At 43.8% G+C, this 25366-nt stretch overlaps 1 protein-coding gene across 3 annotated transcripts in view; it reads left to right on the top strand.

Moving 5' to 3' along the window:
• The window catches only part of RTN4RL1 (reticulon 4 receptor like 1), a 262138-nt gene that overhangs the window by 224406 nt on the left and 12366 nt on the right, over positions 1–25366 (top strand). The window contains exon 1 of one of the 3 annotated variants that reach the window (XM_085649079.1): positions 23391–23513. The exons of the other annotated variants lie outside the window; for them this stretch is intronic. The gene's annotated coding sequence lies outside the window, so the exon portion shown is untranslated. Of the gene's footprint in view, positions 1–23390; positions 23514–25366 lie in introns of those variants that run through there. 3 annotated transcript variants of the gene reach the window in all.

Raw genomic sequence — 25366 nt, 5'->3', positions numbered from 1 at the left:
GTTTAGTATGTTTTTAAATACTAATAAATGTTAGTAATTTTCCATATAGTTGCATGTAGGGATATCTCCGCCACAGTGGCAGAGATCTACATGTATGAGTGCAAAGTTACTAGTGTTAACTTTGTACTTGGAAATTCTGTTATAAAAGGTTTGACCCACACCCCCTGATCTGAGGATTTGGTTACTAGAAGTCTACACCTCGGTGTAATCCTTCACTCAGGAATGGTGAACAGCAAAAAAGCGTTAAGTTACCCCTAGATGTAGTAGTTAATATAAATGTGGGTAAATATACATGTTTATGTTTACTTTCGAGAACAGGCCCCATAGTGGAGTTACATTGTTAGAAATTAGTGAAAAAAGAGCAACCCATGACTGCGATATCACTCTTTGAGCTCTATAGACCTTGACTCAGAAACAACGACAGAGGTTGAAAGTACCACATTTCACGGATGCTCACTCCGTAGTGCACATTCTTCTCACGGTAAAACATTATTTTCTATCACAGTGATTGAAAAGTTTTGAAAAACTTTCCATACGACCTCAGTGGGAGTTGTATGTCTGACATTAACTGACAAAATATGTATCCTAAATATCGTTTATAAATACATTGTCCCTTAGGGTGTAGATTTTTCATTATTAACTCCAATAGGGCAATATTTTTGTAAGCGAGATTTAGAAGACAATATTTTTTTGTCAGCTGATATTTAGGGCCCTATTATGATGTCGGTCGGAAAGCCTCTGACAGCAGATCGGAGGCTTTCCGACTGACAGCTAGGGTTTACAGTCCGACCGTCTTATTACAATGAAGGCGGTTAGAGTGTAAACTGGCCGGCTGGCCGGACCGACTGATTTCCGACAAGCTCAAGGAGCCCGTCGGGCAGTCGGAGGCCGCACATAATCCCCTATGGACGGCGTTTCCACAGTGAGGATTATGATGTCAGTTTCCGACAGGCTTTTCATGTTGGACTTTCCGACATGAAAAGCCTGTCAGAAAGAGCCTTTGGGGGCCCCTGGCAGGGCCCCATGCCTCAGAGGCCTTTGGTTGGGGGCATGAGGGGCACCTATGGTGCCCCCCGTTAGTCTCTGCACCACATGGTAAGCACCTTGAGGTGCCTGCCACGCAGTGCAGGGTTAACAGAAACTCCCATTTCTCTATGGGAGCTTGTGCTGTGGCCGGTTTCCAACCGCAACACAAGCTCTCATAGAGAAATGGGAGCTTGCGACTGCATCATATGCGGTCGCATCGTAATTGCAGTGCCAGGACCGCAGAAGTCGGTCGGTCCCGTGACCCCGGCAATGTCGGTCAGAAGCAACTCCGACTGACATCGTAATGAGCCCTTAGTTTTATACCTTGATAGCTAGCATCACATTTTTGCCGTTGCTTCATGGCTGAATGTCTCCCTGCTAACTTGGCAAATAAATAGTTCACCACCATAGTTAGGGTAATGAAACCCCTGCCATCTGTTATCTGAAGAAGTCCATCCCAACTGGCTGAACTTCTTACAATATTGAGGTCTTTATTCACACAACTTAGAACTTTTCCAATTTCACACCCAAATCCTTTTTTTAATAATTAGTTCAAATAGGTAAAGCAATAGTTTGATGTTTGAACTGTTATATTAGTTAAAAAGCATGGCCTTGAGACTCTTCCTGAGGCATTGACAGTCAGATGTTTTTTAAAAAAAATGTAAATGATGACTTTGTTTTATTGATTTAGATAAGAGATAGATCGTGAGTATATTATTTAAGTTGAATTTCTATGATGCTTTAAATTAAAATTTTGTTATTGTTTATAGAGGCTCAATCTCTTACCATAACATTTTGGCAGCGTTTGCAATATGCTTCTGTGCTCCTCCAGTGAAGTCATATTTCTCATCTAGGTGCTATCCTCTCAGGCATTAGTTCTTTTTGTCATGCTACCACCTTTTATATACTACAGTTTCTTAGTTGAGATGGGTGAGCCACTGAAAGCTTGAGCCAGATGCCTGTGCCCGGCTCATTTAGAGGTCCGCTTGGCACCTTGAGCCCAAAATGAGCTGAGCCTTCATATAAGGCCTTGTAGTTTAGTGGCTATAAATAACGACCATGTTACCAGGGAAACAGGTTCAAATTCTGGCCTCTGCTCCACATCCTGAAAATCCAACAAATCTCCCTGTGTCATAAAACACTGTGTAAAGTAGTCTGTGTCTGTTCTGAAGCACTTGTATGTCTGTGGGAAACATTTGTGCTATGTAGAACTGCCAAAAATAACAAAAATGTGGATTCTGCCTGTCACTCAGGTGCTCTTCCAGGAATTGAGGACAAAGCATTATCCTTTGGTGTCAGAAAGAGAGATACCCATCTACTGGTTGAATTGCACAGTGTGAAACTGGAAAATTTGAGATCAATCCACCTTCCCTGCTTGACCAAATTGTGTGATCCTCAGCAAATACCTTGTCCCTGAGCCTCCTTTTTGTTGATTTTTACATATCAGAACACTTTCAAATATGTGAGTTCAGGATGTGTGCTGTATAAAACCTCTCTTGTGTTTGACATAATAGACTGTAGCGTTGCTCCATTTATAATAAGAATGTAGGCCACCTATATAGTACACATGGCAACTGACTTTCCTCTTAGCTCACTAATAACATTGTCATCACGGTGAGGCAGGAATGTTTCTCAATTTCCGTTTAAAAACTATTACTTTTAAGAAATACTTCTCGATGCATCAATACAGTTAGATGGAACTATGGAACTCATTGTTGTGTTAAAGAAATATGTCTTGGGGAATTTGAAAATATTTTACCATACATATTCTAATATGGTGTTTGTAAAAAATATTTTAGGGCTCAGATTGTGCACAGATTCCTAAAGCCAGAGCCTACCCTTAGCCCCGCTCTTGCTCGACTCTCCCTGTTAATTTATTGGCTCACCCACCTCTGTTTCCTGGTGAGCTTGTCATGTGGGCACCCTTTCTGCACCCTACTGAGATTTCTCATTGACCGGAGACATGCTGGTCTGGTCTCAAAGTGTTAAATTAATAAGGAATAGTCTGTTTGATATATGTTTAGTTGTGGTTCTTCGGTGGGATGTGTGTGTTGCTGTAAGTTGCTCATGGGTGTGTATGAATTATACCTCATTTGCTCAGGAGGCTGTAGACCAGATCACCTTAGCCATACGGGCAAGTCCCCAATTCAGTAGCTGGAGTTTTTCTTAATGTTCACTCTTGTCTCTTTCACCCTTCCTTCTGACATCCCATCCGATGTTGAGCATGTGCCCTTCTTTCCTCATGTATTGCCGTCTTGTGGTCTGGCTCCCTCTGGGCCTTCTATTATTAGCAGTTTCCTCAACAGAAGGCAGGACTCCCATCACAGACCACTTGTTAGTAGCAGATTCCTAGCCCAGGCGAATCATGGTGGTGGTTACATGGCCTCTCAAAGGCCGCTAAAAAGTGTTCCGGGAAAACAAGAGTCTAGACGTGGGAACATGACGTTGTCTATGGCGAAATACGCCTCACTGCTGCAAAATGTTTTCCTAACAGATCCTGACACGATATTGAAAACAGCAATATGGTCATACAAACATATAAGGGTCTATTAGGATGGCGGTTGGATGGCTGCCACCGGGCCGGCGGTGGCAACCGCCGGGCTGGCGGCAGTCATCCGACCGCGATTGCAACCCAGAAAACCGCCGGTCCCATTAGCATGGCGGTGACGACCGCGGCGGTGAGATTTTCCGCCCGCCACTTTTCCGCCGGTAGCAGTCCGCACGCTTGCCTGGCCGGCGGAGCAGGACCGCTATAATGGGGACGGTGCAGGGTCAGGCTCCGCCGGCATGATTATGATGCCAGCGGTAGCCAGCCTTTCAGCGGCGGTGGAACCGCCATGGAAAGGCATGCGGAAAATGTGCAGTGCAGGAATATGCTGGACATGCTTTTATGGACATTGCGACGGTGCTAATGGCAGCAGCAACCACCGCAATGTTAAATGCCGCAATCGAACCGCCGGGGTCAGATTTCGACTGCGGAGCATACTAATTGAACCGGCGGTTATGCCGCGGTCCTAGCGGGCGGTGTTTTCCCGCTACCATGGCGGTCGAGTGATTTTCCGACCGCATCCTAATAGACCCCATAGTATCAAAAATATTGATTGCAAAAATATTGTGTTCGTATATTTATAATGCTAAGTACAAAAATATTGAAAAAATATATAGTTTCACACTAAAACATACAAACTATAGTTTTTTAATATATGTATATATGTTAAAATAGTATATTTTAGATATTTTAATATATAACATTGATATAATGTAAATTAAAGGAATATAATTAATATTAAATACTATATATAACTACATACTTATACATACACACATATATATGCGTGCGTGTATGTATATATGTATATATATATATATATTACCTACTGGCGGTCGCCAGTAGGTAGTTATAGTTAGGACCCCTTTTCCATAGGAAAACCTCAACATTCTATTTTGAATAACTTTGGCGCCGGTCGATGAATCCTCGCGAATTTCTCAAAATAGGTGGGGCGCTACGCTCCGCTCCTACCCTGAAAGTCTCGGGGGGATTCGTCAAGCGGGGGCTGAGATAAAAGGGGGGTCCCAAAACGCGTTTTTCCCATGCATTTTTCCATAGGACCTTTAGAACGAGCTACAGCCTGAACGGCTGAACAGAATTACTAGAAATTTGGCAGAGAGGTAGTCCCTAGGTCAAGGAAGTGCCTTTTGTAGGTTTGGTGTAAATCTGTTCAGTAGATTCTGAGAAAATAGCCTTTAAATCAATATATATATCTGAGCCCGCTTACGGTACGCTTACCGTACGCTTACCGTAAGCGTACGGTGGCGTGCGCGAGCGCGATTCTGATTGGCTCTTAGATCTTAGTAAACATTCGAATCGGCCGAAACCAGGAAGCGGCGGCCGCCATTTTGTCTCTCGCACTGAGTGTTGTTTATCAAACAAGATGGCCAAAAACATGTTACGGGGCTGTTTTGACAACTCCCTCCCACATAGACATGTTGAGGGAGTCCCCAAACATCCCCCAAGAGCAAAAACGGTTTTAATTTTTTTTTGGCAATTTCGCCGAGTACGCTTACCGTACGCTTACCGTAAGCGTACGGTAAAAAAAAAAAAAAAAAAAACACTATCCACACTTACCCCACCCCCTGTGCTTTTGGTGGCCGTAGGCCACCAAATGTACAGGGCTTATTAATAGGTAAAAAAAACTAAATTTTGGCAACATGAAATTATAAAATCGAAATAAAAAAAACACTATCCACATTGACCCCACCCCCTGTGCTTTTGGTGGCCGAAGGCCACCAAATGTACAGGGCTTATTAAAGTTGATAAAAACCGTGCACGGAACGAACTGCGTTAAGTGGGCGCGCACGCCTCGAATGGCGTAAAGTAACTTAGCATTTAAAAAACCGTACAAATTCACTGAAAAAACCATAGGTTTCACACACGTTATAGTTAGGAATTAGCATTTAAAAAACCTTGCAAATTCACTGAAAAAACCATAGGTTTCACACATGTTATAGTTAGCGGAAATTTTACTGATAAAAAACCAGTGAAATTGCCCCGTTATAGTTAGTGCTGGCAACTATAACTCACGCGACCGCAATCTTCTGCTGATGACATATGTGTCTTTATGAAAAAAAAATATTTGTAATATATGTATAGCTAAAAATGTATGGAAGAAGACATGGGCAAATAAGTGTCTAAATACAGTATTAGCATCAGCAGAGGATTGCGGTCGCGTGAGTTATAGTTGCCAGCACTAACTATAACGGGGCCATTTCACTGGTTTTTTATCAGTAAAATTTCCGCTAACTTTAACATGTGTGAAACCTATGGTTTTTTCAGTGAATATATATATATATAATGTAACACTATTATTAAAAATATATATTTTACAATATATTACATTTTTTGGAATATTTAAAAAAAAAAAAATATATATATATATATATATATGAGGTCCGCAAAGCAATAAAGACGCGCTCTCAGGACTCCAAGGAGGATATTTATTGCAGGTACAGGTTACGCGTTTTGGAAGACAAGCTTCCTTGGTGTGACCAAGGAAGCTTGTCTTCCGAAACGCGTAACCTGTACCTGCAATAAATATCCTCCTTGGAGTCCTGAGAGCGCGTCTTTATTGCTTTGCGGACCTCATCTGAAATTGCCAGCTGTGCCTTACTGGCTTCACGCGCCACCGATCCACGGGCGGAGCTTCCAGGAAAGGCGAAACTCATTATATTATATATATATATATATATATATATATATATATATATATATATTACCTACTGGCGGTCGCCAGTAGGTAGTTATAGTTAGGACCCTGTTTCCATAGGAAATCCGCAACATTCTATTTTGAATAACTTTGGCGCTGGTCGACGAATCCTCGCGAATTTCTCAAAATAGGTGGGGCGCTACGCTCCGCTCCTACCCTGAAAGTCTCGGGGGGATTCGTCAAGCGGGGGCTGAGATAAAAGGGGGGTCCCAAAACGCGTTTTTCCCATGCATTTTTCCATAGGACCTTTAGACAGGGCTACAGCCCGAACGGCTGAACAGAATTACTAGAAATTTGGCAGAGAGGTAGTCCTCAGGTCAAGGAAGTGCCTTTTGTAGGTTTGGTGTAAATCTGTTCAGTAAATTCTGAGAAAATAGCCTTTAAATCAATATATATATCTGAGCCAGCTTACGGTACGCTTACCGTAAGCTTACCGTACGCGTACGGTGGCGTGCGCGAGCGCGATTCTGATTGGCTGTTACATCTAAGTAAACATTCGAATCGGTCGAAACCAGGAAGCGGCGGCCGCCATTTTCTCTCTCGCACTCTGAGGGGGGGGCTGTAAACAAAGGCAAAAAACATATAAAGGGGCTGTTTAGACAGCGCCCATGCACATAGCCATGTTAGTTGAGTCCTCAAAGATCCCCCAAGGCCAAAAACGGTAAATTTTTATTTTTTGAAAATTTCGCCGATTACGCTTACCGTACGCGTACGGTGCGCTTACGCTAAAAATTTTAATAAAAAAAAAAAAACACTCTCTGTGCATGGCATATTATTGTCATCACTTACAAATTAAATTTAACAGATTACCTATCACAAGGAAGCGCATAATATGTCCTCCATGTGCGCACGGTGCGTAACGTGGGCACGCGGTGCGCGTAGCGCACTGCGTGCCCACCTTGCGTGTACGGCACTAACTGCGTAAAGTGCGCGCACGGAACGAACTGCGTTAAGTGGGCGTGCACGCCACGAATGGCGTAAAGTAACTTAGCATTTAAAAAACCGTACAAATTCACTGAAAAAACCATAGGTTTCACACACGTTATAGTTAGGAATTAGCATTTAAAAAACCTTGCAAATTCACTGAAAAAACCATAGGTTTCAGACATGTTATAGTTAGCGGAAATTTTACTGATAAAAAACCAATGAAATTCCCCCGTTATAGTTAGTGCAGGCAACTATAACTCACGCGACCGCAATCTTCTGCTGATGACATATGTGTCTTTATGAAAAAAAAATATTTGTAATATATGTATAGCTAAAAATTTATGGAAGAAGACATGGGCAAATAAGTGTCTAAATACAGTATTAGCATCAGCAGAGGATTGCGGTCGCGTGAGTTATAGTTGCCTGCACTAACTATAACGGGGGAATTTCATTGGTTTTTTATCAGTAAAATTTCCGCTAACTATAACATGTCTGAAACCTATGGTTTTTTCAGTGAATATATATATATATATATATATATATATATATATATATATATATATATATATATATATATATATCCAATGAAGATGCACTCCTGTCGGAAAGCGTAGCCCTCCGAGGGGTGGCACAGCGCCGGTGGAGTAACCCGGTAATTAAATCCTTGCAAAAACGGAGTTCCAACTGTGCTCGCAGGTCAAGGAAAAAGACACCACACTGTCCAAGTTGCTTCAGGGGGGTTTATTACTTCATAAACCCAACGTGACGCGTTTCACCCTCAACGGGCTTGCTCACACACCGTTATGCTGCCGGACCATCGTATACATACGTAATTTGTACAGTCATGGACATTGAAAGAGGACTCTTGCAAAGGTTTTTCAGCGCCATTTTGGAACAGTGAATTTTTGCACAAATAGCAGTACTTTGTAGGCGCCATTACACAACAGTAAAACCATCTTGTTTCAAAACATACTTATAACTTGTTTGTAAATAGACACTCGTGTACTGTGTCAAAACATGCTTTCAAATTTACTTATTTATAAATAGACACTCGTCTACTGTGGAGAAAAACAAGATATACAATTAACTCATTTATAAATAGCAAAACCGTACCTTGCTCCTAGTGAGATTAATTTTAGGACAATGGTTAACCAGTTCATAAAAGATCTATATACGCTCCAAGTCGCCCACAAAAGAACAGCACTCGACCCGGTTGAAGTTAGCAATCCTTTTATTCACAGGGTACAAGCAGGCTCTGGTGGCAGTTTCAATCAGACAGTCACTGGTGTGAGAGCCTGACGCGTTTCGAAAAATGTCTTCCTCAGAGGCAAACGCAGAGTGAATGCGTGCACCTGGTCTCTTTTCATAGCGCTGATATCACGCCCTCTGATGGGCCTGCCCAATGGCAGCTCTGCACTATGGGAATCGTAGTCCAGGTAATATAAACCTTAAATGGTGGCACTAATTTCTGTCCCAAAATCAAAGCCCTGGATGGGCCACCGCCGGCAGTGTCCGCTTTTAATCCCACAACCGTGTTCCGTATAACGACTCAACATATTCAAAGCCGCTCGGCCCCCATTCTTCCGGGGTGGTGCTTGTTCGGCGGCTGGGCAGCCGCCCTGTATTCACGCTCCAAGTTGCCCACAAAAGAACAGCACTCGCACACGGTTGAAGGTGTAAGTTCAGCAGAGAAAATACCTGCATTTAAAAACCCCTGTGGGTCGATGAAAAGTCACGCTGAAGATGCCAGATGTTTTTGTTCAGCTGACCATGCGAAACCAACTTTTCATCGACCCACAGAGGTTTTTAAATGCAGTTATTTTCTCTGCGGAACTTACAAGATGAACTCACTGGAGATTTAAGGTCAAGCACTACGAGAACCAGAAGGCTGTGCATTCAGCCACGCCCACGGAGGCAGGTTCTTTGGGGATAAAGTGCGCGAGAAATCGTCTTTTTCAGGCAGAACGCCATTGAGAAAGGGAAAGATTCCTGAAACCGGCCTGGCTGGCTGATAAGTTGATGACTGTTGCCCTGCGATTCCTGTATGCAGCTGCCTTTTAATAAATTGAAGATGAGCAATACCAACCCTGTGGCTCCATCCACCAGGGCTAACTTGTGTTTTATACATATATATATATATATATATATATATGTATATATATATAAATATATATATATATGTATATATATATATATATACATATATACATATATATATATATATATATACACACACAAATAATATTGAATTAAAAAATAGATTAAAACTAGATATTTAAACAATATTAAGAAAAGTATTGAAGTCTGGGAATAATAGATATACTATTCCCACTAAAGTTTAAGCAACAGAGGTGAAAGTGTAGCCTTTCAGAGACGTAAGATTTACTATTCTGACCAGGGCCGGACTGGCCGTGGCGAACACCGGGCATTTCCCCGGTGGGCCGCTAGGGTAAGGGCCAGTTTTGGGCCCCTTTGGCCATTTTTGTTACCGGGGGCCGGCAATATCGGCCCCCGGCAATATTGGTCCCCGGTAACAGAATCGGGTGAAACTGCCCCTACAAAACAGGTCTGCCACAACCCCACTTCCCTCTCCGGGGGGCTGGCAGTTTGCCAGGGCTGGTTTCGGTTCCCACTCCGGCCCTGATTCCGACTCCAATCTGTGCAACAGTAGGGAAAGCATTGGACTTCCGAGGGGTTAAATTTACTATTCCCACTCCAGTCTGTGCAACTGTAGGGAAAGCAGTGGACTTCAGAGGCGTGATATATACTATTCCCACTCCAGCCTATGCCACAGTAGGGAAATCAGTGGACTGCAGAGGTATTACATTTACTATATCCACTCCAGTCTGTGCAACAGTAATGGAAGCATTCGACTTTAAAGGAGTTAAATTTACTATTCCCACTCCAGTTTTATGCAACATTAGAGAAAATACTTCACCTCAAACACATTACATATTTTAATAACCCTATTCCTTTAGAACAAAGAAAAATGTACCCAAAAAATCATATGTATAAAAAACAATTAAACAAATTTATATGATTATTAAACAATGTAATAATGAATTATCAATTTTGAAAATGTTACTTATGTATTACTAAATCAACTTCCCACACTGTACCCCCACAAACCTAGTAGCTCACATTTAAAATATAACTAAAATAAATATGTAATGCACACATTTATATATTTGATAATCAATTAACTAATTAATTAACAATTCATAATTATTTGTTAATTATTACTCAGCATCCTACCATATACCCCTACAAACCTAGCAACCCACAACTAAAACATACCTAAAATAAATCAATATTACATAAAGTACATTTTTGGAACTCTCTTCCCCCGGAACTCCGTATGTCATCTTCCTATATTGAGTTCCGGAAGGGTCTTAAAACTTTTCTCTTCTCCCGTGCTTACAATGCTTAAATTCCCCTTTGCTCCTGCGTGCTTCTCGCAATCCAACAGCGCCAAGAAACCGCTTGGTAAAAGTGCGCTATAGAAATGTTTTTAAATTCAAATTCAAAATAATTAATTATAATTAAATAATTAATAATATATAAGTAATTGATAAATACATATTACTTAATACATTTCTCACCCTATATCCCTACAAACCCAACAGTCCACACCTAAAATATAACTTATATACACAATTTGAATAAGTAATAATCAATGAAATAATTAATTATAAATTAATAATAATTGTTGGTTAATTATTACTTAATTAAATCCCCACCCTACACTCCTACAAACCTAGCAACTCACTATGGCACTATAAATTAAAACTTGGCAGTTAAAATAAAAAAGATAAATCACTTAAATGTACAAAATATATATTTTTTAAATTATCATCGATTATACAAACAATAATAACACATAACATTAAGATATGAACTAAAACATATTAAGCTAATTAAAGAACATTATTTTTTACAACTATATTATTGAAAACGATATTAACAAGAGCAATAGTCTAAACAATGATATTACTTATCTGAAAAAATCGATATTCTTCACAAAGATATTTCTACATCACAATATTTTTGTATAAGGGTATTTCTTTTAATATTCCTGCATCCCGATATTTGCAACTCGATATTTTGTCCATATACCTTTCCTAAACTTCAAAAGAGTCCAGCTTTGTGGAATACTCTGCCACAGGGAGTCCTACGGAAATAAATTAACCTCTTCATGGCCATATCAACGCATATGCTCCTCCTCATCACTCCCATGAGCCTCAATGCTCGGACACCCGCTATGTCTGATTTTGCATATTGACATCCAACCGTGACTATCATCTCAGAGATTGGGCCTCCATTCATATTTCACCCCTCTGCAGCACGTTAAAGTGATGAATGAAAGCGGGAGCAGTTGGCAAACCCCCTCCGGTCAGCGCACCTGCTCTGATCAGGAATGCCTTTCCAAGGACTTGCGCTTCCCATGCTCGACCGCCACCAGTGCCCATCATCCGCCCGCTCTCGGACCAGAGTGAAACAGGAGTGGAGGAGCATCGCCCCACTTAAAATTTCTCCCCAAAACCACAGAGATGAAAAATAAAATGGTAGTTCATCACCCCCCGTCGCATGCCTAATGTCAGGACTGGGGCAGGGCCGCTGCTGACTGACAGCAGTAGGGAGGAGGGTGTGCTGCCTCATGTACTATTTAAAGTGCACATGTCTTTTCAGTCATTGCTGCCACCTCCTACCCGCAGTGGGGCGAGTGGGGGGGAAAGGGCGTGCTGGGGGGAGATCGGGTAAAAAAAATGGATTTAAAACAAATCACTTACCAGCCAGCTGGCTTCTCATGCTCCCCGCAGCCAATCACAACGCTGCAATGCCTCATTGTGATTTGTCTGAGCGCCGTGGCATGGCGCTCAGCCAGGGGCTGTAGGAGGAAAGCGCGCATGACTGGTTTGGGCGTCCCGAGAGGGCCGACCAAACAGTCATTGCGCACTTTGGAGGGTTGTACCCTCCTCGCCTGCTCTTCAGCCCCGCCTGCCCCCTCACACCAGCTGCCATAGCAGAAGGGCAGAATAAAATGATAATAGCATTACCTTGTTATCATTTTTTTTCTCCTTTCTTTTGCTGCATGAAGTCAGTGGGGTGACGCTCCTCCGTCCTACCGGAGGAGCCGTCATTGTGTCTTTTTGGCCAGCTGCTTTACGACGGCCAGCCACACATGAGCTCTTTAAACCTCCCAATCCAGCTGTCTTAAGAATAGGTTGGGAGTAAGTGCAGTCCTCCAGTGAAACACTGAGTGGGGCTGCTCCCTCCAATCAGGGCGCTGCTCACATGCTGCATGTGAGCAGCGCCAGGATTGGGCAAGGGAGTTCTAGCGTCTGGTTCCAGTTCCTGCAAAGAAGAGGTCGGGAGCGAGGACTTTGCGTTAGGCACGTTTTTTTTTAATATAATATTTTGCGCGCCCCCGCAACCCCCTCCCCGTAATGCCAACCGCCGCTGGGGTGAAATATGGCCCCAGCCTCCGCTAGATCTTCGAAAAGAAAGCTCGCTCCCCGCAGCGGCCTCATTTCCATAACATTTCATTCTCAGAGTCTTTCTAACTTGCAAATCATTCCAACGAGGGAATAAACCTAAACGCAGATCTTACCCACCGCGTGGCTGGCATTTCTCAGAGAAAATCAGGGCTGGTGCATTGTGGGAGTTCTGCTGCTGGCACCGCCCTTGTGCCCTCTTTTACTTGGAGAAAGTTGTGTGTTTATTGAGTTTCCTGCACGTCGGCCCTATATTTGCGATACTCAAGTGTAATAATACCATTTCAATTATATTTTATATGCTTCGTGAATATTTAAAAAGATTATTAAAAACAGTCTTAATAAAGGTGGGGATATTATTCTCCCTTCCGGTGATTACTCAGTTTCATAAGGGAGTAAACCCCACTCCCTTCACCGTTTTCTTTGATAATTTATCTCACTGATGTATTTTAACAAAACTCCTTTTTAAAAACCATATCTTAGAACTCAACTTTTGTCAAATGTATTGTTTTTTGTTCATCTAAAAAATCAATAGGTTCGTCCTGTGATGTGACAGGAATTGGCGTATTTTAAAGGAAGTGGGAGACCAAGGGGGTATAAATGACATTAGTTACCCGGGCACCAATACATGAGAGACGCGCCCCTTCACATACGCATGACATGAGTCTCAAGGACTGATTTTCACAGTCGAAACTTAAAGACCTTCAGTAGGGTATCTACACTGAAGACTAAAAAAGGATTTTCATGATTACAAAACAAAATGTGATATCTAGGCTCCAGATGAAAAGTCAAAGGATTTAAATATAACACTTTAATTGCTGAGATTATGACAGACCAATAAATCAGGAGGTGGAATCATAAAAGCTGGTTAGAAAGAAAGTAATTCAGTTGAAAAATATTTGGAAAAATAAATTTCCAAGGAAACAAAGCATTGACTAGAGTAAGGCGTAGTCCCCTGCAGAAGCACATGCATGCTGGATCTGGAGAGGAACCTCCAACGACTCCATTAACCAGATGCAATGCAATACAGAAAATATTGGTATCATAACATAATTCTTACAGGTGAAACAAACAGATCTGTACCTGATCCGGTTTACCAAATACAAATCCAAGAAGGTTTTCATCACTGTGGGCTCTTGCAGTGCTTAAGTTGAGCCGGTGGTTTTGGTGCTCAGCACCAGCACTAATGACAGTCTACCACATGGTGGAGCTGTCAGTCTAATTTTAGGACTAGCACAACAACAGTGTTTTATAATTCAATATACATTTAAAATGAAATATTCCTGCCAGCCTCGCCTTTCTAATTGCTTTGGGTGGCCTGGAGTAGTGTTATTTTGTCACACTTGAGTTAGTGTGAAGGTTAGTAGTTGTGCTGGTATTGGCACTGGCAGCCATGGCAGGGGCAATGGGTTGTGCAAGCTGCAGTGGCCTCTTGGGAAGGCCTATGGCATTACATTTATTTACAAATTAAGCACCGGGCTCTTGCCTATTGGAGTCAGTTGGACAACGATGGACTATAGGCAGATTTTATCAAATTTCGGAGAGTCCTGGTTGGCCAGTATTTGTGAACTCTCAGCTGCATACTTCTGAAGGTCATTTGGCCAGTGATACTGACACCGACCACTGATAATAAAGTTACTTTAGAATGTAGCATGAAGTGCCGACTATGGATCTGGCGAACCAGGTTTGTGTCTCGGCTCAACAACCTGTGATTCTGGGCAAATCACTTAATCTCCCCGTGCCTACCAAAACATGAATTTATCCTTGTGTAACAAACTGGTGCTCATGTAAAGCACTCAATGCCTTTGGGTTGAGTTCATGCTATATAAAACTGCAAAAACAAAAAAAGTGGCACTGGTTGGAACAGGTTCATTGTACTAGATATGGTTGCAGTGCATTTTTCAACAAAAAGGGTCTGAAGGTGGTGGGGTCAAAGAAAACTTCAGTACTCTGTGTTGAGTCTGCAAAATGCATTTATTAAAAAGCTCTGATCACAAAAATCGGGCGGCAGCCCGCTGCACTTACAATGGAGAGGAGTTCCCAGAGGCTGGCAATACGCACATTTGTAGTTGTTATCGAAAGTTCTGGGCGCAAGTCAATGATGACATTTTAGGAACATTAAGAAGCAGATGCAAGAATGAGAGCATAAGAAGCAGTGACACTGAGAGTGTGTGACCTCCAGTAGTGTCTAAACATAGAGCACAGTGCCTTGTTCAGTGCTTAATTTGAGCTGGTGGTTTCCGGTGCTTAGCACCTACACTTAATTGGCAGCAGCGGCACTTATGACAGTCTGCCACATGGTGGGCTGTTTACTGATTCAATATACAGCTAAAAATGACTATTACCTGCCCCATGGCTAATCTTTGTGCTTTGGGGTCCTGGAATAGTCTGAGTTGTCACACTTGTAGGAGTGTGATGGTTAGCAGTTGTGTTGGTACTGTCATTGGCAGTATGGCAGGGGCAATGTGTGGTGCGAGCTGCAGTGGCCTTCTGATGAGGGCCCTGGCACTTACATGTTTACAAATTAAGCACAGGCAATCGTGCTTCAGGGTCCAAGTACAAACCCTGTCTCACTGCAAGCCTGGAGCTTCCAGTCAATGCTTTAAAAGGGCTTAAGGCGATAGCCACATCGCATGCTTAAATGTTCGCTGAACTAGTATATTTTTTCACTGTTGACATCAGAGGGAGGGGGTGGGAGAGACATACCGGAAGCCACAGAGGGGGGCAGGACGGAGTACTTCCTAAACATGCTGGGTCTGTGCTGGCGTTGAGCTCTCCCAGAGAGCAGGCCGCTTTAATATTGATGCGAAAGCGAGTCTAAGGACTGAGAGACAGCGCCTGCCTCTGACTGAGGTCTAAGCTGGGGGCTAATATTCCATTTTGGCTCCAGCTCCTAGGGGTGTTGGCAGGAGGCCAGAGGGGAAGGGCCTTAGTTAACCATGCTGGAGCTAGGCCAGGTAGACATTTAGAGGAGAGGCAGCAAAGTTAAAAGCCAGTTTGTTTTTGTGTGGGGAGCCAGGGCAGAGAGTTTCTTGCCTGAGAGTCATGCCTGCTTATTATTGTTATTTTGAGTTTTCTATAGCGCTAGCTAGACCTGCAGGTCTCAGAGCGCTTTACGTGTTATGTGATAAAGTTTACAAGAGGTACATGAAGCGATTCATAAGATTCATAGTGCAACAATATAGCATTAAGTGGTTATAAAGTCACACAAGTATAACACAAGGAAGCATTGAGGACTCACTTCCTGATTCCAGCAGCAGGACGAACTCCAGCATTCTAAGCTCCCTCGAACTGATGATCGAGATGGACAGGCAGGCCCAGAAGACAGTTACAATAATCTAATCTCAAATTTAAAGATGACCCCAAGATTAACGGTGCCATTTAGATTAGTGCAACTGTTGTACATGGTGCCAGGCAGCCTGTTCGTGCCCCGGCGAAGGCGCATTGATGAGTGCAAAGGCCATTTTAGATAAACTTTGGTTCCAGATAGGGTTAGTCTACCTCAAGAAAGTGCCTGTCCAGCAGAGACTCACTGGACTATAAGAAAGTGCCTGTCCAGCAGAGACTCACTGGACTTTAAGAAAGTGCCTGTCCAGCAGAGACTCACTGAACTTTAAGAAAGTGCCTGTCCAGCAGAGACTCACTGGACTTTAAGAAAGTGCCTGTCCAGCAGAGACTCACTGGACTTTAAGAAAGAGCCTGTCCAGCAGTGACTCACTGGACTTTAAGAAAGTGCCTGTCCAGCAGAGACGCACTGGACTTTAAGAAAGAGCCTGTCCAGCAGAGACTCACATGGACTTTAAGGAAGAACCTGTCCAGCAGAGACTCACTGGACTTTAAGAAAGTGCCTAGCCAGCAGAGACTCACTGGACTTTAAGAAAGTGCCTGTCCAGCAGAGACTCACTGGACTTTAAGAAAGAGCCTGTCCAGCAGAGACTCACATGGACTTTAAGGAAGAGCCTGTCCAGCAGTGACTCACTGGACTTTAAGAAAGAGCCTGTCCAGCAGAGACTCACTGGACTTTAAGAAAGAGGCTGTCCAGCAGAGACTCACTGGACTTCAAGGAAGAGCCTGTCCAGCAGAGACTCACTGGACTTTAAGAAAGAGCCTGTCCAGCAGATACGTCCTGAACTTTATTAAATAGCATGTCCAGTAGATGTTTACTGGACATTAAGAAAGAGCCTGTCCAGCAGAGACTTACTGGGCCTTAAGAAAGCAACTGTCCAGCAGAGACTCACTGGAGTTTAAGAGACTTTCCAGCAAAGGCTTTTTGGACCCTAAGAAAGAGCCTGTCCAGCAGATACTTATTGGACCCTAAGAAAGAGCCTGTCTAGAAGATACTTATTGGATCCTAAGAAAGAGCCTGTCTAGCAGATACTTATTGGACCCTAAGAAAGAGCCTGTCCAGCAGAGAGCTAGTGGAACTAAAGAAAGAGCCGGACCAGCAGAGACGTAGATGACCTGGTGTCACAGCGACAAGCAGACACTTAAGTGACCCAAAGAAACTACCTGTCAGGTTTACAAAGCAGTCCTGGGATACTGGCAGATGAGGTAAGATGGAGTAGAAGTGAGCAGCAGAACGTTAAAACCAACAGCAAGCCTAGAGGTGGGCTTCAGGCACACAAAAAGGTGATCGCGTGGTACCCTGGTTGGCTTGCGGGCTATATAAGCCTTTCAGCCTTAAACACTTTAAACAAAATGAGAAACTATCCCACTCACCTCAAAAACCATGATGTGCACTTGTTAATAATCTCTGGTCACCAACGACCGCTGGCGCATGCAAAGGCGGGGGCTTCACTGTCATTTAAACAGGCACCTCCACAGCCCGGTGGATTAGAAGAGCTTCTGTCTCACAACAATGATGCTGCTCAGGAGATAGTTGATTACCACCTACTCACCTCCACACAGTGCTTAACATGACGGGGGTCCAGAGCTGCTATGGAGTCAGACGCGTGATCTGGCCTGGCCCCAGTGAAATATGCCGACTTTGTTCCCATGTAATTTGCCAACACCAGGACACAATCAGCAGCACCCACGCATTATCTATTTTCCGTTCAAAGCAACACACCGCAGGGGACTTTCTTACCTTTTTTCACTTCCTGTTAGGTCCAACACAAAGGTCTGATGCAAAGGACCATCAACCCTCTTTTTGTTGCAGTGTCATCGTGTCTTGTAATTACCTGGAGCCCAACACCTCGATTCCAATGCAAAGGGGGGAAACAAAGGTACAACACAGCTTGTTATCACTTCACAAGTACTTTAGATAAACCATAATATGGACTCAGGTTTTTGACTTTGTTCGACCCGGCATGTAAGAGAAATGCATGCGCTGCAAAAATGTCAGAGGTAGCTGTTTATATGATTAATTACAAAAATAACGTTTAAAATAGCTCTCACTAATCGACTCTTCCTTGCCTAGCATGCCAGAGCACTTTTCATCTCACACACACTCTCTCTCTCTCTCTCTCTCTCTCTCTTTCTCTCTCATGTCATACAAGTCTGTAAATCAATGTATAGGAAATGTCACATAAGACAATGAAGGTTACATGGGCAGGTAGGAGTCACATATCATCCTTACTTGTAGGCACTGTATTTTAAGGCTGTGTTCGAGAAATGCAAAGTCAGCATTTAAAACACAAGTGTTTGGGATTGTCTGTACTAATATAACTTTATTGCTGTTGCATGCGGTTCATCAGTGCCCTTCAAAGCTCATAGTGCTATATTAAAAGGATTGCAGCTTATGAACTGCACATAACAAAAGGATCTCTGTTTCAAAAACACACAACCACTTCCCTATCTACATAAAATACAAATATATGATTTGCATGTTACACAATGTGCTTCCAGCAGACACATTAGCTCTCTGTGCTACTTTATGAGTCAAAACTGTGACCAGAAAAAAAACAGATCTCGCCAGAATGTGCATTAACCACCAGAGTTATCTTATTATTATTTTTATACCTGAAAACTGCTGAGCACAAAGATCTTTTACTCCTGCCGTAAACATTGAAAATATTTTAAAATATAGGCTCTTTGTGACCAATTAAGTAAGCTGAACAGATTCACTGTCAAGTTTCTCCTTGTTGCCAATTTCTTTGTGGCAGGCTTTTTAAATATACATGTATAAATTAGCTGTCAGACACTGGTTTTCATGATCTCGCTCCTCGAAACTAAAACCCCTTTTGGCGGCCACGCTGTGACCCTCAATTTATGAGTTCCCGGAGTCATTTATTTCCAGACCATGCACTCGCTGTAGGTGTGCAGAGCGAGTGTGAGCATGCACTCGCTGTAAGTGTTCAGAGCAATTGTGAGCATGCACTCGCTCTAAGTGTGCAGAGTGAGTGTCAGCATGCACTAACTGTAAGTGTGCAGAGCGAGTGTGAGCTTGCATTCGATGTATGTGTGCAAAGCAAGTATGAGCATGCACTCGCTGTAAGAGTGCAGAGCGAGTGTGAGCATGCACTCGCTGTAAGTGTGCATAGTTAGTGTAAGCATGCACTCGCTGTAAGTGTGCAGAGCGAGTGTGAGCATGCACTCGCTGTAAGTGTGCAGAGCGAGTGTGAGCATGCACTCGCTGTAAGTGTGCATAGTTAGTGTAAGCATGCACTCGCTGTAAGTGTGCAGAGCGAGTGTGAGCTTGCACTCGCTGTAAGTGTGCAAAAAGCGATACTTTGAAGAATTGTTCAGGACATCAAAAAGAGTCTCCTCTTTCTCTGTCTCATCTTCTCTCGCTCTCCCTGACTACCTCTGACTCTGTCCCTATCCCTACCTCACCACTATTTACTTTGCTATCTACTTCTCATTCTCTAATTCACCAGTCTTGTTTTTTCATTTCTCTCTCCCTCCCTCACTTATCGTTCTTTACCTCTCTCTGTACTCCTATCCCACTCTAACTTACTCTTCCCTCCGTCTGTCCACCTTGCCTCTCTTCCGACCTTCCCCTGCTGATCTTGGAGACTGCTCTGCCCGCCTTGCACCGTCTCACTTCAACAGGACCAGGGCCCCCTGCTGGGTACAGGCACCTCTAGGCTGCTTGAGCTGGACATTCAATGTGCTTTCCGTTTGGTGCTGGGTGATACAGAGCGGGACATGTCACATGTAGGACACTGAGTAATCCCCACTATAAGCAGGGTTACTGGAATTATGCGATTGTGCGGCCCCAGCGATTTTGGCATAATTATAGCTTTGTCTCATTTGCCACATAATTCACCATCTACTGCATAATCTGCAGATTTTAACCCCAAAAAGCATTTTGTTCTACCTCAAACGGTTCAAAAGTTAATAAAAATCCAGAGTTTTGTGTTGTTGCGCAGTGGACGGCCCTTTGTAAAACTAAACTGGTCACCTTTCTGTTGCTTGTTGCGATATTTGGGTGACCAACTGGCATTAATGAGGTGCAACCAATGCCCATATAGTGTTGGCAAGTTTAAAAATGAAGAAATAATGAAGTAATGCTATTACAAAATGTGCCGAGGGCTCTGCTCTACCAACTTGTGAGTCTGAAATCAAGCAGAATACGTGTGAAATGAAATTGTTTTGTCAAACTGTTAGTGTGAGTGCACAATAGGGAGTGCAGATTGCTCAGTGTGAGGGTACAAGTCCGATAAGTGTGCAGTGTGGTAAGTCCTGCCAAGCGGTTAGTGTGAGTGCCTGGTGACCATTGGGCACTGATGAATGAATCATGTCAAACCATTAGTGTGAGTGTATGGTGGGCGCACAAACAGCTTGTGTGTGTGTGCTCGCACATACATGTACTACAAGCGTGCATTGGGGTACGTCCTTAAATGGAGCTTGCATTTTGCAACCAGTTGTGGGGTGCAGCTAGTGTGCTGAGTTACGAAATGAAGCTACTTTTGCAGCCCTCCATAAGGAAGCTACTTCTGGGTTCACTTGTGAAGAGCACCCCGTATTACGTTAGTTTCCAAGTTTACTTAGTGTTACGTTGTTTTATGGGGAAGGCTAACTGTTTTTGTGTTGTCTGGCAGAATACAGATATTAGTGGTTTGCTTTATGTATGGCGTTTAGTGGTGGGATGTCTTACAAAAGGAGTTTAATGTTGTGGTGTCTTATGGAAAGCCTTCTCGTTTGTATTACATTACAGAGGGCGCCTGTGGTTGATATATCTTATGGATGGGACATTGGGACCCAGCGGTGCATTGCCTTTTCGGAGGGTAACTGACAAGTTAATTTATGGAGGGCCAGTAGTTTAGCATTTTCTTCTGAGGGCGGTTAGTTTTGCACTACTGACAGTAGCTGCTGTTGTGTTGAGTTACGGATGGCGGTAAGTAGTGCGATGTCCTATGGAGAGAATCTAGTCTTGGATGCCCTGTGGGGGTCAGCTAGCAAAGCGGTGTGGTGGGTTACAGATGGCAGCTAGTGCTGAGGTTGGTTTACAGAGGGCAGCTAGGGTTGTGATGGGTTACAGATGGCAGCTAGTGGTTCAGTGGGTTAAAGTGGGCACCTAGTGCTGTGGTGGGTTACAGATGGCAGCTAGTGGTGTGGTGGGTTACAGTGGGTGGCTAGTGGTGCGGTGGGTTACAGAGGGCAGCTAGGGCTGTGTTGTGTTACAGATGGCAGCTAGTGGTGTGGTGGGTTACAGATGGCAGCTAATGGTGTGGTGGGTTACAGATGGCAGCTAGTGGTGTGGTGGGTTGCAGAGGGCAGCTAGGGCTGTGTTGGGTTACAGATGGCAGCTATTGGTGTGGTGGGTTACAGTGAGTGGCTAGTGGTGCGGTGGGTTGCAGAGGGCAGCTAGGGCTGTGTTGCGTTACAGATGGCAGCTAGTGGTTCAGTGGGTTTAAGTGGGCACCTAGTGCTGTGGTGGGTTACAGATGGCAGCTAGTGGTGTGGTGGGTTACAGTGTGCGGCTAGTGGTGCGGTGAGTTACAGAGGGCAGCTAGGGCTGTGTTGCGTTACAGATGGCAGCTAGTGGTTCAGTGGGTTAAAGTGGGCACCTAGTGCTGTGGTGGGTTACAGATGGCAGCTAGTGGTGTGGTGGGTTGCAGAGGGCAGCTAGGGCTGTGTTGGGTTACAGATGGCAGCTAGTGGTGTGGTGGGTTACAGTGGGCGGCTAGTGGTGCGGTGGGTTACAGAGGGCAGCTAGGGCTGTGTTGCGTTACAGATGGCAGCTAGTGGTTCAGTGGGTTAAATTGGGCACCTAGTGCTGTGGTGGGTTACAGATGGCAGCTAGTGGTGTGGTGGGTTACAGTGGGCGGCTAGTGGTGCGGTGGGTTACAGAGGGCAGCTAGGGCTGTGTTGCATTACAGATGGCAGCTAGTGCTGAGGTTGGTTTACAGAGGGCAGCTAGGGTTGTGGTGGGTTACAGATGGCAGCTAGTGGTTCAGTGGGTTAAAGTGGGCACCTAGTGCTGTGGTGGGTTAGAGATGGCAGCTAGTGGTGTGGTGGGTTACAGTGGGTGGCTAGTGGTGCGGTGGGTTGCAGAGGGCAGCTAGGGCTGTGTTGGGTTACAGATGGCAGCTAGTGGTGTGGTGGGTTACAGATGGCAGCTAATGGTGTGGTAGGTTACAGATGGCAGCTAGTGGTGTGGTGAGTTACAGTGCAAAGCTAGTAGTGCGGTGGGTTACTAAGTATTGACTTCTTGCAGAGGGTAGCTTGTGTTGTAATCTTATGGGGGGCAGCCAGTGCTGTGTAGTTAAGGAGAGCAGCTATTGTTACAGATAGCAGCTAGTATTGTCACAAAGAGCTGTGTTGTGGTGTTATGGACGGTAACTACTGTTCCAGAGGGCAGCCAGTGTCGTTAGAAAGGGCATAGTGTTTTGGTGTCATGAGGGGCAGCTACTGTTGTGTTAGGTTCTTGAGAGTAGCTGGCGCCCTGCTTTCAAATAGAGGGCAGCTAGCCTACCTCTTGGCACGGTACACTGGTTGTGCTTCTATCTGGAAATGTCCCATGTGGGCACCTGTACTACAAGAGTCTCCCGTGATCTGGAGTCATGCAGCCAGCATGATTGCTCAGGTGGTTAATGCGAGCACTGCAGAGAGTTGTTTGTCAGTGCTCAATTCCTGGCCTTTTATTCCTTCCATTGTGCTACTGATAAGGTTAATAAAACCACGTTTAATTGCCACTGTACTAATGGTTAATATGCTTAAGAGGGTTGGAGGGAAGGGTCACTCGTGCCTCCCCCACATCCTAAGGGGTGGGGCCTGCTCCAGGTGAGTCACCACTGACCCGCCAGTAAGACGCAATTATTCTCTCTTTCAACATGGCGCTTGTTTTGTAACATTCTGCGCTCACTGAATTATCTTCAGCCCCGTCGCCATCTTTCCCCTGAGGCCTTTATTTTATGGTTTTAATATAGTGCGTTTTGTTCCGTTTTTATTATTTTTAGTAATGTGCACGGCGCCCCATTCAGTGGGAGCGATAATTCAGAATAAAAAGATAAAGCGCTGTAAATCTTCTCTCGTATTAAGGGTTGAGTTTCTTGAAATAATAGGGCCGGCGGCATGCACCGAAGAGGCGCACAGCCCTGCGTGCGTCGCCAGTAAACACAGGCCCAACTCCCCGGGTGACCCTGGGCTCATTATACTGCTCTCCGAGGGCCTCGCACCTGAGCAGCACTGTTTACATGGAATATACCAGAAGAGGGCGGGGCCGAGAGGCGCGGGGGCAGAGAGCGCTGGGACCAGGTGGGGAGAGGCTATACGATGTAAGAAGAGGGGAGGAGAGACAACCGGGAGAGAACTCTGAAAAATAGAGTAGAGGAAATGGTCTTAACTCTAGCGGTAAAATGGAAGAAGGTGGTAGCAGGAGTGTGTGAAATTTGCTTCGTTCGCTTTTAAGGAAGTATGCAATATTTTGTGTAATTATGTGAAATACAAATCCATCATTTAGTGCTATATTTTAGTACAAAATGCGTCATCGCATCAGTTTATGATGAGGGCATGCCTTTTGCAGCAAAAAAAGCATGGAAAACAGGAGTGTTGCGCGCAGCGGCTGCTCTCGTTCGGGCTGCCCGTGTTGTTCCAGCGTCGGTCATATTTTGCTGTGAACAGCGTGTCATTTTGCAATGAGTGTAATGGCATGATTTCGGCAATTTCCCGTAACTAGCATAATGCTAAATTCCTGAAATTACTCAAATTACACTGGCTTGGTTTAAAATGCACCCTGCTCTAGAGGAGAGAAGAAAGGAAAGAAATGAGAGAAGAGAATAATGAATAGGAGACAGTTCTGGAGAGGGGAGGATGAGATTGCAGTAATAGGGAGAAGAGAGATGTGAAGAGGATAGGAAGCAATTCAGGGGCGGCCTTCCAGGCTTCTGTTAGCCACTGGAGTCCAGGTTTGTAAATGGCGGTAGCTCCTGGCTTCTCGATTTAGGCACACAGGACAAGGTTACTTTCCAGGCACAGATACACAAACATGTGACTAAAAATCATCTGACAAAAATATTGTGCCATAAATATCTTTCACAAAAATGTCATCTTACTGAAGATCATGATCCGAAATCTAGCGCTAATGCGATCCTATGCCATTTGATATATTTTGGCAACAATATTCTGACATACACCCATGTTATCAGCATGTTATCAGCATGTGTACAGCACCATCTACCAAGGCATTGGGGTTGATTCTTGATCTAGGTTCCCTCTTCATACATTTCTTATTTTGTTGCTGGTTAATCAAATAACTCAAATATAATATCAAAGACAGTGACGCAATGGCGTAGCAAGGGGTAGAGCGGGGGCGGTCTGCCCTGGGCCGTACAGGTTTGGGGGGCGGCGACCTTCCCCCCTACGCTCTTACTTGCGGCCATCACGGGGCAGCAAGCGCAGGGACCGCCACTGGCGGCCAAAGCTCTAGCTATGCTACTGCATTGATGACCAACATACACATAAGGTAAGCACATATAGGTAAGTACAGGTTTACTATTCTGAACTCTACAGATGTGTACCTTGAAGATACATATCTTAGAGTTAATCATTGTAAACCTATACTTACGTATACATACTTCTCGATATTTTTGGTGTCAATATTTTTGTTATGATATTCTTGTAGCACAATATTTTTGTACTTGGTATTCTAACATGTAAACATGTCCATGGAATTTCCACCATCAGTTGTGTATTACTGATTGGTCGGGTATCCTTGATTGCTTTTTTACATATTTGTTTAGTTGTGCATAGTTAGCAGAGATTTGTTAAATGTCTAGTTTGATAATGAATGTTTCAGATTTGTCGATGTGAAAGTACAATTAGTTTGTTCCTGCACAACATCTTTGGAGTGTGTTACATTTGCTGAAACGGGGAGATTGGTAGAGATGTTTGATTAGATGTTTCACACATAATGCAGGGAATTTGTCTACTTTTCCACACACAAAATACATTTTAACATGAGTTAGGCTAACCCGACATAAGACAATGCACATTCATCATAGACATAGTATAATTTTTCTGTTATGTTTTGTATGGCAGATAAATACTTAAAACCCTTCCCAGTGATGCAAGAACCATAGATTTCATAAGTACTTTCATTTGAGGGTACCTTCCTATAATCAATAGGCAGACTAGAAAGGGCAAGGAAGACTGGGTGGCAGAGAGGGCTCGACTGGGTGCTTTTCTTGCTGCTAGAAATAGAATGTGAGCTGTGTGTCCCATAGAAATCATTCTAAAAGAATTACACCTTTGGCGCCAAAAGCTAAT

The sequence above is a fragment of the Triturus cristatus genome, chromosome 3_2 (assembly GCF_964204655.1).
Source record: "Triturus cristatus chromosome 3_2, aTriCri1.1, whole genome shotgun sequence".
Lineage (NCBI taxonomy): Eukaryota > Metazoa > Chordata > Amphibia > Caudata > Salamandridae > Triturus > Triturus cristatus.
This window is presented reverse-complemented; position numbering and strand designations above follow the sequence as displayed.